We start from the raw sequence: 16,062 nt of genomic DNA on the forward strand, positions 1-16,062 counted from the left end.
TAATTTTCAGCTTTCAGCGCTGTCCCAAATTAAATGACAATTGTGTGGTCATGCAAGATTGACGATATGATATTTTTATCATTTTTTTCACACAAATAGAGCTTTCTTTTGGTGGTATTTAATCACTATTCCTTTTTTTCAATTTTGCTAAATAAATAAAAAAAGACCGGAAATTTTGAAAAAAAAAAAACAAAACAGTTTTTCTATGTTTCTTTTATAAAATTTTGCAAATAAATAACCTTTCTTCATAAATGTAGGCCAACATGTATTCTGCTACATTTCTTTGGTGAAAATAACCCAAACCAGTATATATTTACTGTAGTCTGTAAGAAAGTTAGAGTCCACTAACTTTGGTATACAGTATATCTGAAAATTGATCAATCCCGATGTACTGACGACCGTTCATATTTCCGAGGTCCAAAAATGCCATGACAGTACAAATAGCCCCATAATAACCCATTTTTGGAAAGTAGAGAGTCCAGGGTTTTTAGGTTTTTGAAGTTATCATATTTTGCAATTTTTTTTTTTTTACATACGGTCAACAGCATCATCATATAACTGGTGTAGCAGTGATCAGGGACACTGACTGGTGACAGTATGTAAAATATATATATATTTTTATATTTAATAATTTTTTTCCAAATAGTTTTTTCATATTACATGTTTTGTATAGTGTTACCATAGTAACATTGTATCACTCTGGGGAAGTAATCAGGATTTTTTATGATTGTCATGTGATCTGCTGTGATTGGTCACCGCGATCACATGGTACCAGCAGCGGGCCGGTACAGTGATAAGTTATCAGCTGTGTCGGGCTGAGGCACGTTTTTCGACCAGACGAAGATGGCTGGAACCAGGGTGAGCCGTGACAGTGCAGAGCTCGAGGGCTCCGTTTGTAGGTATGTCGTGAAAACTAGTACATTATGGCTTAACCACTTCCTGCCCAGCCTATTGAAAAATGACGTCCACAGCCCAGACAGGACTTTTGTTGTTTCGGGTGGACATCATTTTTCAATAGGCTGGGTAGGAAGTGGTTAAGCCATAATGTACTAGTATTCACGACATACCTACAAACGGAGCCCTCGAGCTCTGCATTGTCACGGCTCACCCTGGTTCCAACCATCTTCGCCTGGTCTTTTTTCCGGGTTTGGTATCTTCAGCTACTTGAAATGGCCTGGCCAGGGTGACGTCATGCGGGACTAACCTTGCAGTGGCACACAGAGCGGGCTGTAAATGTGGTCTGAGCTGCACATTTGCGGTTTAGATCACATTACCCGCTGACAGGCAGGAGGGAGATTTATGCCATTAGAGACCTCTAGGGTCTCTTCTCTTATAAAAAACACTGCCTGCCAGCTATTTTTCTAATGACTACGACTTTAAAGTGGTAAACCACAAACCAAAAATGTAATAGGTTGAGGCTTACCAATCCTATTAGGCTTTTTGCGCCCCCTCTGTTTTCACCTGGTGATCTGGTCAGTAACACACCTCCCATATTAAACTGTCCCCACTCTGGATAAGGGAGCACAGGAGCACCTTTGAACAGCAGCATTGTCAGTCTTGGGGGGAAAGGGGAGTGTTAGATGAACTACCAGATTTAGACACACTACCAAATTGAAGCCAAACTCCAGCAGTTACAGTAACAGTTTTGTTCCTTTTGAGATAAAGGTTTTACATAAATAATAAAAAATTATCATTGTAAGCACCAGGTGTGCTGTGATTTTGAAAAAAAATGCAGTGCATAATGAACTGATGGATGGTGGTTTTGCTGTGTGCAGCCCTTGGAGAGGGTTCATCCATCAGTCTGGGACTTGTCTAGGCTAAGCAAAAGTCTATTGCATGGATTCCCCAACACTTGCTGAAAAGCCAGACTGATTAGTGAACCAGAGAATTAATCCAGAGCATTAATGAACGAACTACTGACAATAAGCCCTAATGTTTTTTAATATATATTTTTGGGTTACATGGACCACAACTGTAGCAATAGGTATGGTGGAGGAGAAGGGTTTGTACTAGATCCTTGCTGATGTTCTCTGTGGTTCCTGAACACTTTTGAATCATCTTGCAGCTGAGATATTTGCTGAGGCTTCCCATGGCCTTAAAGCTTTGGATTGATGATCTTTGATACTTAACGTTGTCTAGATTACCTATAATTTGGGGTCTATTCTTTGGTTTTGCATGTTTTAGTGGTGGTGGAATTCACAGAACTTATAATTATAATCACATGTGGAGGAAACACAGCTGACCGTAACAGTGGAGTGGTGCTGGAAATTGATTGGATTAATTTGTTTAATTGAACTTTACATGACTATTCATTGCATCATCAAAGCAGTGGAGGAATTCATTGAACTTTAAATACATACACTATAGTATCAAAAGTTTTGGGATGGCACGCACGCACACAAACTTTAATGGCATCCCAGTCTTAATCTGTAGGGTTCAATATTGAGTTGGCCCACCCTTTGCAACTATAACAACTGTAACTCTTCTGGGAAGACTGTCCACAAGGTTTAGGAGTGTGTCTATGGGAATATAAGATATAAGGAGTGAGTCACGCGCTGTCTGGGGGAATGTAAAATCTAGGCAAACTTTTCCCAAATGCTGCATGTACCGGTACTGAAAACCATGCAGTAAAAGCTAAAAAGAGGGGGGTGGGGGGTACTGCGCTTCTGGGAAATATTAAGATAAGTCAATTAATAAATAAATAAAACTCAAATATGTGATAAAATGTGTATACGTGAAATAAAATCCCTCACAGGGGTGGAAACACTAAATTGGTGTATAAATTACTATAATATATTCCGTGTAAAATCAGTCCATATGAAGATAATAAAACAATAAAACCTTCATAAAACCATTAAATAGAAAGTAAATCGGTGTAATTCAAAAAATAAATCATAAGGTATTCTACTCTTAAATATAAAGATAATTCAAGTGACAGTTAAAGGTGCTCAGTGCTTTAAATAAGTTGTGCAAAGGTTTACTTAGTCCATTATAAACATTACTGGTGACCAAAAAATACAAAGCTCAAAATTAATAGTCCAATGTATTCAAATCAATCAAATGTCAAAAGATGGTGTTAACCCTCCACCTAACACCGTGAACAAAACGTGGGGTGCTTCTTCGTGGCTCAGCCACTCACTGGTGAATGAGATCTGGGAGAGACATATAAAGGAGCGTCACTCTCGGCCAATCGCAATCCCCTGAAGAAGCCACGTGAGCGGAAGTGGCGTAACGCGTAGGGACGCCTTCCCGGAAGTGACGCAGGTACGCGGAAGTGAGGACCGCGATCTCTCCTCTGATTGTTTGCGCACGTTTTTGAACAAGCAAATGTGAGGTTTTTTTTTTTTTTTGTTGAAATAAAGCCGTTTTTACACGACAATATTGCACTATCTTGAGCCTTTTGATTTTGAGATTCATCGGCCACCGTGAGAGGACAGGAGGCTGAGCCATTCTAGGCAGTATGAATACCGTCATTGACTTAACAGAGTAGGAGTGGAGAGAAGCCCTTGGGATTTCTGAAAGGTGCATGTTCTGAGAGATTGAGGTGAGCGATTAGCACACCCAGAGGGGTACACGAAGGAGAAGAAGCACCCCACGTTTTGTTCACGGTGTTAGGTGAAGGGTTAACACCATCTTTTGACATTTGATTGATTTGAATACACCATTGGACTATTAATTTTGAGCTTTGTATTTTTTGGTCACCAGTAATGTTTATAATGGACTAAGTAAACCTTTGCACAACTTATTTAAAGCACTGAGCACCTTTACCTGTCACTTGAATTATCTTTATATTTAAGAGTAGAATACCTTATGATTTATTTTTTGAATTACACCGATTTACTTTATATTTAATGGTTTTATGAGGGTTTGATTGTTTTATTATCTTCATATGGACTGATTTTACACGGAATATATTATAGTAATTTATACACCAATTTAGTGTTTCCACCCCTGTGAGGGATTTTATTTCACGTATACACATTTTATCACATATTTGAGTTTTATTTATTTATTAATTGACGTGTCTATGGGAATGTTTTACCATTCTTCCAGAAGTGCATTTGTGAGGTCAGGCACAGATGTTGGACAAGAAGGTCTGGCTCGCAGGCTCCGCTCTAATTCATCCCAAAGGTGTTCTATTGGGTTGAGGTCAGGACTCTGTGCAGGCCAGTCAAGTTCCTTCATCCCAAACTCACTCATCCATGTCTTTATGGACCTTGATTTGTGCACTGGTCCAAACCATTTGGTGGAGGGGGGATTATGGTGTGGGTTTTTTTTTTTTTCCAGGGTTTGGGCTTGGCCCCTTAGTTTCAGTGAAGGGAACTCTTAAGGTGTCAGTATACCAAGACATTTTGGACAATTACATGGTCCTAACTTTGTGGGAATAGTTTGGGGATGGCCCCTTCCTGTTCCAACATGACTGCACACCAGTGCACAAAGCAAGGTCCATAAAGAAAGACATAATTGAGCGAGTGTGGGATGGAGGAAGTTGACTGGCCTGCACAGAGTCCTGACTTCAACCCTATAGAACAGTGGTCCTCCACTCCGGTCCTCAGGGCCCACTAACAGGCCAGATTTTAAGTATTACCTTGGGGAGATGCAGACTAGAGTACTGCAATCACTGAGCAGCAAATGATATCACCTGGGCTGTATTTCAGTTATCTTGCAAACCTGGCCTGTTAGTGGGCCCTGTAGGCCAGGGTTGAGGACCACTGCTATAGAACACCTTTAGGATGAATTAGAGCAGAGACTGCAAGCCAGGCCTTCTTGTCCACATCAGTGCCTGACCTCGCAAATGTGCTTCTGGAAGAATGGTCAAATATTCCCATAGACACACTCCTAAACATTGTGGATAGCCTTCCCAGAAGAGTTGAAACTGTTATAGCTGCAAAGGGTGGGCCAACTCAATATTGAACCCTACAGACTAAGACTGGGATGCCATTAAAGTTCATGTGCGTGTAAAGGCAGGCATCCCAATATTTGTGACAAAATAGTGTATATTCATTTGAAATGTATTTAAATTGTGTTCATAGCAATGGTATTTTTTTGCATCATTGAAATGTTGGTGGCACCATACTGAATTATACAGTTAGGTCCAGATATATTTGGGCACAATTTTCATACTTCCGGCTCTGTATGCCACCAGAATAAACTTAAAATGCAACAATCCAAATGAATTTGAAGTGCAGACTTTCAGCTTTAATTCAAGGGGTTGAACATATATATCAAGTAGAAATTTTAGGAGCTGCATCAATTTTTATACACAGTCCCCCCATTTTCAGGGGCTCAAATGTAATTGGACAAATGAATAGAATCATAAATAAAATGTTCATTTTTAATATTTTGTTGAGAATCATTTACTGGCAATGACTGCCTGCAATTTGGACCCATGGACATTACCAAAGACTGGGTTTCTTCCTTTCTGATGCTTTGCCAGGCTCTAACTGCAGCTGTCTTCAGTTGTTCTTTGTTTGTGGGTCTTTCTGCCTTTAGTTTTGTCTTCAACAAGTGAAATGCATGCTCAATTAGGTTGAGATCAGGTAATTGACCCAGCCCTTGAAGAATATTCCACTTCTTTGTATTGAAGAGCTCCCGGGTTGCTTTTGCAGTGTGTTTTGGATCACTGTCCATCTGTACTGTGAAACGCTGTCCAATAAATTGTGCTGCATTTAGCAGAATCTTTGCTGAAAGTATATCTCTAAACACTGCAGAATTCATCCGGCTGCTTCTGTCTTCTGTCCTATTATCAATAAACACCAATGACCCAGTGCCACTGGAAGCCATGCATGCCCATACCATCGAACTGCCTCCACCATGTTTTACAGATGACGTGTGCTTTGGATCACGAGATGTTCCATACCTTCTCCACACTTTTTTCTTCCCGTCATTCTGGTACAGATTAATCTTAGCTTCATCCATCCAAAGAATGCTTTTCCAGAACTAGCCTGGCTTTTTTAGATGTTTTTTGGCAAAGTCTAATCTGGCTTTTCTATTCTTCAGGCTTATAAATGGTTTGCACCTTGCGGTGAACTCTCTTCTCTTGACTGTAGACTTTGATAATGATATGCCCACCTCCTGGAGAGTGTCCCTTCACGTGTCTGGATGTTATAAATGTGTTTTTCTTCACCATAGAGAGGATCCTGCGATCATCCACCACTGTTGCCTTCTGTGGACGTCCAGGCCTTTTTATGTGGCTGAGCTCACCAGTGCGTTCTTCTTTCCTCAGAATGTACCAAACTGCTGATTTTGCCACTCCTAATGTTGGTGCTCTCTTAAGGATTTCCTTAGTTTTTGAAGCCTAGATTCCAAATGCAAATACCACACTTAGATTGAACTCCAGACCTTTTACCTTGTTAATTGATCAAGAAATAAAGGAGTAGCCCACACCTGGCCATGAAACAGCTTTTGATTCAATCGTCCAATTACTTTTGGTCCCTTGAAAAAGGGGGGATGGCTATTCTTAAGAACTGTAATTTTTAAACCCTTCCTCTGATTTGGATGTACATACCCTCAAATTAAACCAGAGAGTGTACACTTTCAGCCCATATCCATTATATAACTATAGCGTGAAAATGTTTAGGTAAATACATAAAAAAAAAATTGTGCCTGTGTAAAAATATAGATGGACCTAACTGTTTATAAGTATATGCATTTTTAGAGTGGACTATAGCAATAGTGGTGGAACCAACATTAGATTATATCCACTGGTTATGTGATTTTTTATTTTCATGCACTAGTTTTTAAGTGTGTTTGAAAGCAGTTGTGACAAACCTTTGTTCACTTATTTTGTGCACCAAGCAAATTTTTTCTTCCATTTTACATTGTAAGCACCTCTGACAATGTTAAATGGTTTTTCTTAACCCTCTAACTGCTACATCTGCAGTAGAACTTGAACAACAACAGACTTAGACCCCGTTCACACTGGGGCGATCCGACTTGCCGGGGCGACCTCACAGGTCGCGGCGCACAGCTCGCACCGCAACCTCGGAGCGGCCGGCACGGACTTCATAACATTGAAGTCAATGCAGGTCGCTCCAGGTCGCCCCAAAGAAGCTCCGGACCCTTTTTCTAAGTCGGAGCGACTTGTGTCGCTCCTATTAGAACGGGTCCACAGCTTCTCTGTGGCAGGCGACCTACGGCGACCTGTCAAGCAACCAGGTCGCCTGACAGGTCGCCCCAGTGTGAACGGGGTCTTAAAGTGAAACTAAACACACACTGTTTAATTTACATTGTCCCTTCTGTTTCTGTATGTGGAAAACGGCACTGTAATTAAATTAAAAATTCAGAATTGATATACAGCTGTCACATGACCCAGCTCTCTCCCAGCCTGTCTTCAGGCAAACATAAGCAGGAGGAGCTTCTAGTCGCCTGCTGCTGGTCACGTGCTAAAAATAAAAAAGCAGAATTTGGAATAGAGTCAAGATAATTCATACCAATAAACTGTTTAAATTGTCATATCAATATATATTTGAAATCAAATCTTTATTATGTTTTGGCAATACCATGGTGTGGGTGGATTTCTGCCAAGTCACAGGCTGTGTCACGCCCCTCCAGCCTGTGTCTTTGAATGACAGGGAGGTAAAGCCTCCATTAAGCTACATGTCAAATCCGCCCCCATTACGTTTAGCTGGTTAGTGAGCGGGCATGGAGGAGAGAGGAAGGGAGTGGGCTGCCATTTACCACTGTGTATACGCCCGCATGTGTGATTCTATGTACTATGTTCTACATGGCCTGCTCAGATGTGATAGGGAGGAAATGCTCAGTATAGAAACTCACTGGAAACTGAGCATGTGCAGAGTTGCCACCACAGCTGCAACTGTGGATGAATTTGGGACATGGACAGAAGGGGGGGAGGTAGAGAACAGCAGGATCAACCAGGTTTTTTGAGGAATACAAAAAAAATCTCATAGTGACTGAGTGAGTATGAACAGCATTTAATACACCATTTATATTGATCGTTTTTTATGATGTGGGTTTAGTGACACTTTAATGAGTGGATCACCAGCTAAAAATTAAAGGAATAAAGCCTAAAAAAAGAAAACGAATGCAGCCACCACATCTAATAATTGGAAAGATGCAATCTAATAAATGTTTGCTTTTGGGTTTAATACTGCTTTAACCCTAAGATGGCTGAGAGGCAACAACAATCTGAAAGGCAACTTTACAGATATAATCCAATGTCTCTCTTCCTGTACAAATACAGTAACCTTAGATTTTCTGAATTTGTGAAAGTTAGTAGTAGCTCTTAGAAAAACCTACAGTATACATAAAAATGAAAAGGTTGCCACTGCCGACCCCACTGAGAATATGGTTACTACTACCTCAACACACACTGACCCAGAACCAGAATGAAACAAACTTAGGACTTGTGATCATCTGCATGCCTGTATCAGGTCTGTGATTTGGTAAACTGAAAGGAGAGATCAGCAATGGCATCCTTCCAACAACTTTTAAAGCAGTATTAAACTAAAAACCAAAAAGGTTTTTTATTGCAGCTTTCCAATCAGATGTGGTGGCTGCATTCGTTTTCTTTTCTTAGGCTTTTTTCCCCTCGGTTTTTACCTGGTGATCTGGCCAGTAACACACCGTCTGTATTGGAGAGAAACAACTCCGGATGAATGAACGCAGGAGGCACAGCAGACAGCAGCACTGTCAAGACTGGGGGGAGGGGAGTGTTAGAACTAGCAGATTTAGATACACTAACTAATTGAAGCCAAACTCCAGATCACACTATAATTAGTACAGCAAACTGATTTTTTTTTTTTTACTTCTGGGATAAAGGCTTTACATGAATCAATAAAAGCTGATCAGTTTTATCGCCCCTGTCAGTGTTGGGTGGTTTGTCTCATCCATGTTAACTGATACATTCTGCTGGAGAGCTTGTGCTTTTGAAAAACAACAAATTTGCTGGCTTGATCATCAGATAATAAAAGAAAGAAAAAGAAAGAAAGAAAGAACGAACATAAAAAAGAAAAGTAACGCAGCTAAAAATTGTTATGCTGCAATATAATGTTTGTTTTTGGGTTTAATACTGCTTTAAAGTGTTTGTAACACTTTGCATCACAGATTTTGATTGACACCAGCGGGAGCTAATGGCTCCTGCTGCTATCAAACTGTCCAATGAGGAGAGGGACAGCAGCTGGAGCCACTGCACTCATGCATACCACTGGATCGGATCGGACTCCAGTAAGAAAAAAAAAAGGGGGGGAGCTGCAGCACAGAAGGTTTTTCATCTTAACCACTTTACCACTAGAGCATTTTGCTGTCTTACGTCTGGGCCACTTTTTACGATTCGGCGCTGTGCGACTTTAACTGACAATAGCGCGGTCATGCGACGCCGTACCCAAACGAAATGTACGTCCTTTTTTTCCCACAAACAGAGCTTTCTTTTGGTGGTGTTTGATCACCTGTGCGATTTTTACTTTTTGCGCTATAAACAAAAAAATAGCGTTTATTTTGAAAAAATAACAATATTTTTAACATTTTTTTATATGAAATTCCCCCCAAAAAAGATGTAAAAACCAATTTTTTTTTTAATTTTTGGCCAATTTGTTTTCTGCTACCCATGTTTGGTAAAAAAAAAAATCGCAATAAGCGTATTTTGATTGGTTTGCGCAAAAGTTATTGCGTTTACTAACGAAGGGAAAGATTTGTCATTTTTGGTGGGGTTTTTTTTTAACGAGTAATGGCGGCAATCTGCGATTTTTTTTTGCGGGACTGCGACATTGCGGCGGACAGATCGGACCCTTGACTGACATTTTTGACACTTTTGGGGGTACCAGTGACATTACTGCAGTAATCAGTGCTATAAATATGCACTGTTACTGTAAAAATGACACTGGCAGGGAAGGGGTTAATTTTATTGGAGAGGGAGGGGTTAATTTATGCCTGGTGCTTACTAACGTGTGGGGGGGGGAGGTGACTGAGTGAGCCAGGGACAGATCGGATGTTCAGCTATGCTGAACACTCCGATCTGTCACTTAGGAGATCCACCCGCTCTGTTTACACAGGCGGGCGGATCTCCAAACTGGATTCCCCGATGATCGGGGCAGAGCGGCGGCGATCGCCGCCGCTCCTCCCCTGGCCCGACTCCCGCTGTGAATGAAAACAGGGGGAGGAGTCTGGCAACGTGGGTCTACGTCGTCAGACCTACAAGAGCCACTTTGCTGCAGTAGCAGCACAGTGGCTAGTGTTAAAGTGGTTAATGCATACAATGCATTAAGGTGAAAAATCAAATGGCTACTGCTGATATCAATCTGTCCAATGAGGAGAACTACAGCAACTGGAGCCACTGCACTCGTGCATATCACTGGATCGGATCGACTCTGGTAGGAAAAATGGGGGGGAGCTGCAGCACAGGTTTTTCATCTTAATGCATACAATTAATTAAGGTGAAAAACCTAATGGCTCCTGCTGCTATCAATCTGTCCAATGAGGAGAGCGACGTCTTTGCATTGCATCTGGCCTCCCAGGGTCATAGAGGTGGCCATGGACCATCTGGTCCGCGGTCAGCTTCATTGTAAACAGCCGGAGGTTTCATTCTTCACACAGGCGAGTCGTGAGAAACACTGGAGGATGGAAGGAGGAGGGGGGGGGGGGACGTCCCCTCCCTCCCGTCACTTGTAAAAGAAATCAGGCAGCTAAATGCTTGCTCGCCTGCTGAAAAAAAAGAAAAAAAAAAAAAAAGATATCTGAATGATGCCTGCAGTCAGGCATCATTCAGATATCTCCAAAGTCCAGGACGTCATATGACGTCCTACAGGCGGGAAGTGGTTAATACTGCTCGGACCTTGAAGAATATACCCCCAAAAGCTTGTCCTGAATAATTGTATGTTAGTTCAAATAAAAAAGTATCACGGACAGTACTCAATTGTTTCTGTCGCAAGTGAACTACTACGGGTTTAATCCCCTCAAGCAAGATGGACAACAATATAGCATATGGATAGAATCCTATTTCTGGAAAAAATACAAGGCCTAGCAGCCAGCCAGACATCTGCATGTACCAACAGACCTTAAACGCTCCAAATTTCAATGATAAGTTCCTGTCAAACACAGACAGTTTTTTGGGTAAATGTTCACCTTGAGAGAACCTTGAACTAGGCATTCATCTTCCGCTAACGACTCTGCTCCTTGGAGCTGTCCCCAGCCTATGTTACATAGTGTCTAGAAGAACAAAGCGGGGACAACAGCCTAGTGAATTATATTTAAACACGGATTAAAACAGAGGAAAAAGGTGATTATATCCACAAACCGATAGAAAGGACAAGCTCATCACAAATATCCAAATACAGTGTCTCCACAACCACTAAGTCCACTTCTTCTATCCTGGGAAGATGCTCCATAGGTCTGCAGATAGTGACACATTTCAAGGAGGTCCCCCCCCCCCCCTTTATCAGAGCTATACCGATTCTACTGCCCTCCCTGCAGCCCTCCAACTGCAACAACAAACACACACTTGGAGGGACATGTTATGGAGGTTACACAGCAACGAATCATGTGACAAAAGAACGTAGCCCCATCAAGAGGCATTGTAAGAAACTTGTATAAGGGAATTATTTATTAGTTGATTACCGAAACACTTTTAGAGTTAGATGTGTTTTTTTAGCAAATGCAAGTTTCAACATGTTAGCCCTAAGGTAAAGGAAGTAAAGCCACAGCAAGTACCTCCAGTGAGCACTGCAGCTGACTGAAATTGAAGGAAATTTTTGTAGCTCAACACTTGATTAGTGGTTCAATGACTGACTTTATGATGAGTCAAATGTGTTTTTATTTTAGCAAATGCAAGTTTCAACATGTTAGCCCTAAGGTAAAGGAAGTAAAGCCACAGCAAGTACCTCCAGTGAGCACTGCAGCTGACTGAAAATGAAGGAAATTTTTGTAGCTCAATAATTTTAGCTCAACAATTGCAATGAAAAAAGCTTCCACGCCTGCAAAAGAGAATGCCACATCTCAGTACAGCTCCCTGATCATCACTTGTGATGACAGAAATCAGAATACCCCATGTCCCATCGGAGGTTAAATGTCAGCTAAGTAAATGCATTACTTAGAGATGAACAACGGTTTGGTGTTCAATATCCTGAAATATTCAGCATGTCTCTCCTCAAAAAGTAAACTGTGATTCAGATTTAATGAAGTATTTTACCTGGTAAGAATCTCATGCAGAGCAGCGAGGGTGGGAAGGAATACTACAAAACTCACGGCTGCAAGACTGGAAAAGCGTTTGCACCCAACAGGAACGTTTTTATTCCTCCACGATAAACATTTCCAAACTAGAGTAAAGCGGAATGTGTCGGGCATACTCATTCTAAAGCCATTGTAGTTTTCATAGAAATTCTCTATGTGAAAGGCGGCATGAGCCTCGAAGGATTCCTCTGTGTCTTGGATTACGTCTTCTCCTCCTCGCCTCCCAAAATAGATGTCAAAGTAAGGATCACTGTATACAAGGTGACAGTTTGTTTATTGCTAATGGAAACATATAAAGACATGAAGTTGCTTCAAAATGTTTTGGCAACTGTTTCCCTCCTGGTAACAATAATATATAATTGTTCAATCTCCCTAGGGAAAGGAGCAAAGTCTTCTGAGGCATATTAAAACAAGTAAATCCTTTATTTGGAATTAACATAATGAGCATGTATGCATTTCAAAACTAAATTTACAGCGCTTGTTATCAATTTGACTCCGACCACCCAAAACAAATACTTTAATTCTAAAATATAAGTGGATGATGAAATACGTGCCATCTAAGGACACCTCTGTAGCGCTCCAATAGAGAGCCACCAATATTCGCAGCAACTCCAATTTATGAGGGTCATTCTCAAGTGCCCACTGGTCTCCTGTTTGCACTGACACCTAGAGTCCTTAAGAAGAGGGTGCGCTAACTCCCCAAAATGCACTGGCTGTAGTTTATGAACCAGCAATGTGAACAAAAAACCTAATGATCATGGAGTCTTATCAAATGCCACACACCAAGCCCCAGTAATTAAAGTTCTCTATGACTGGTTTGCTCAGAGTCGAAAAATGCTCCTACTGGCAAGGGCACCTATGTTGCTGAAAAAAATATTTCCGACTGTATCACCGCTATGTTGGAGATGTTGGCCACGCATCTTCTGGCAGTGCCTGCTTATATGCCCTTTCTGGGATAAATTTCAGAAGATGGTATTTTAGCTTACTCGAAAACTACCCTGGGGCATTTTTATTGCATTTGACCCAGATGTCTAAACTCTGCTATAAGAAGTCACTTTTAGTCCACCTGATAAACGCAGTTAGGGTTTGTGAAATTCAAAAGCATAACTGTACTGAGCCCCCCTCACTAGGTCAACGGTTTGCTGTATTTGAGGTGGTTCAACTGATGGAGGACTTACTGTAACCTTGAAGTGAAGGGAGGAACAGCAGCAGAAGATTTGGTTTTACTGCACCACAGTTTAATTGCTATGATTAAAGCGTTCCTTACCCCAACACTTCATATTCCTGATATGTGGCTGCTGTACTACGTACTGGTATGAAGAAGTCTCCTGTTCTTCTTGTAATGCTTCCTTTTTGTGAAATTCCTGGTGTTTCTCCCAGTCCCTCTGTTTTAAAAACTGACCACACTAAAGCAAGAGAGCACACTGTGGTCAGTTCTCTAGCTATGCTGGGACCTCAGCCTACTCTCCTCCAATGATCAGACTTGTCCTGACACGCCCTCCCTGCCCAGCCATTCTTTGGGAGGCTCAGTGTGCTGCTGCTTCTTCTCCTCCCCCCAGGTCTTATGCAGCTGAGAACACAGGAAATGTGATCAGTTATAAATAAGGGGGAAAAAAAAGGTATTAATAAATGTTTTTTATATCTATACAAAAATGTTTTACTTTTCATTTATATTTCAAACTGAATAGGCTGTTTCACAAGGTGAATTTTTACAATCACTTTAGGATGCATTCACACTTGAGCGTAGCGTTTTCGCGTGTTTTTTTTACTGCAATTTTACCGCGATGTTCAGGCGTTTTTTTCAGGCGTTTTTGGAGGCAGGCATTGACATCAATCAAAAACGCTGGTAATCAGCCCAAAAAGAAGCTCATGTACTTTTTTCTTCTACAGGTGTTTTGCAAAACGCTCAGATGTGAACAGGGGCCATTTAAATGAATGGGGTTTTACTTGTTGGGCGTTTTGGAATGTTTTTTTTGAGCGTTTTTGGAGCTGAAAAACACTCAAAAATGCCCAGGTGTGAATGGAGCCTTAAGGCTTATTGCCTAAACGCATATTGTACTATGTACATTCCACTTGATGTAATAAAGGATGAGTTGCCAGCTCTTCACCTTATATTTCCATGTTCCATTAGTGTTGGGAAGACTCTCTGAGCAGGAGCACCATCAGTCCACCTCTGTGGGGAATCGGTCTGGGCGTTGCACTTTTCTTCTCATCGCATTTTCTTATTCCTAAGACTACCGTACCTGCCTCGTACTCATGGCTAGATTTGACCAGTTTTAGAAGCGCCCCGAACGCCACTAGTGAAATGCACTTGTGCATATTTCAGTAGTTCATGGTATGTTTCTTGGTCACTTTCCACAATCCCCCCCCCCCCCCTCACTTTTTTTTTTCCTTCTTCTCCCCTCTTCTGTATTTCTTTCTTCTCTATTATGTGTTTTTTTGTGGATGTTTTTTTGGTTTTCTTATGATAAAAGAGTTCCTCACATTCAGCAGGAAGCAAAACCCACCTAGGTGGGCGGTAGTATTTTGTGATCTAACACCCTATATGTTTTTCATAGGTGACTTGTCATATTGTATGGTCTATTGTCAGTTGTGATTCTGTATTATGGATTATATTGCTGCTCCGGTCAACTACTGGAAACTGGCTGTGGGGGGTTTTTGAGTGATGTGGTCACTATTCCGTATTGTACAGTTTTGTGGTTGGATTCAATAAAAGTCTAGAAAAAAAAAAAACTGCCCCTACTTTGGAAGAAGCTCACATAACTGCATTCTTCATGAAATAAATAAAAAATTCCAACATGGAGATTGAGACAGATAACGGCCACAACATAATGGACACAAACTAGTTCACTGGGTTTTGTCCTTTTTTTCTCTGAATCTTTTCCCATTACTGACTTACTCACCATGCCTTGTTCTGCACAGCATCTGTGTGAAGACATCTTTGTAGAGGCAGCACTTCGCTTCCTCATGTCAGAGCTACCCCCTTGATGACCATTAGGGTAAAATTCAAGGAGAAGAAGCATTAGAAAGCATAAATCCACAGAAACAGTGAAGAAAAAAGCAGTAGACTCTTTGCACTTTCAGGTACAGCTTCCTTTCCAACAAGGAGAACAATGAGAAGCAAGGTAGTGACATCACCAAACCTCACTTCAAGTCCCATGAGACTAGTGGCAGCAATGCTTTAGATCTGGGGTGTTGAACCTTTAAACCTTCCTAGGTCACAATGGAAGAAGAGGAATCGTCCTGGGCCGCACATAAAATACACTAACATGAAGGATAGCTCATGAGCAGAAAAATGTGACAGTCGCTGATATAAATGAGGAATAACATTTTGATTTTTTTTTTTGGGAATATTTTATTATTATTAAAGTATAATAGGGCAACATAAAACTAGTACAATATTTGACACAGTTTTTTATAAACTTAACACATAAATATCTGATTGGATGGATGTAGTAGCACTTCTCAATGAATTCTCAATGTGCTCTTTAGACATTTTGGTTCTAATTTTGCCCTTCGTGTGCTTCATCCTTGAAAATAGTTGTTCACAAATATAGGTGCTCCCGAAAACTGATGACATGAATAAAGCCTGATTGTGAAGATTCAGAGATTTTTCTTTGGGAAGATAAAACTTACAAAAGTCCAGTAAAAAGACACTATAATGCCCTATGTCCGTATATCTCCCCATCCGTTTGCGGGTGATATACGGACATAATGCATGGCAATGGGATTGCGGATGTCAGCGGACGGGATGATATGCGGACATACGGGCCAGATGACACTTGTGTCCGTGAAAAAAAAAAAAAAAAGTGCCGGAGCGGATCGCAATACGGTCCGCTCCATGTGAAAGAAGCCAAAATTTGTTCTGCGGCCGCATGC

At 41.1% G+C, this 16,062-nt stretch overlaps 1 protein-coding gene across 1 annotated transcript in view; it reads right to left on the bottom strand.

The window, feature by feature from the left end:
- Positions 1–16,062, bottom strand: part of ZBTB20 (zinc finger and BTB domain containing 20) — a 1,486,592-nt gene that overhangs the window by 1,397,671 nt on the left and 72,859 nt on the right. The gene's annotated exons all lie outside the window — the stretch shown is intronic.

This window comes from Pelophylax lessonae (assembly GCF_965119305.1).
Source record: "Pelophylax lessonae genome assembly, chromosome: 2".
Taxonomy (NCBI): domain Eukaryota; kingdom Metazoa; phylum Chordata; class Amphibia; order Anura; family Ranidae; genus Pelophylax; species Pelophylax lessonae.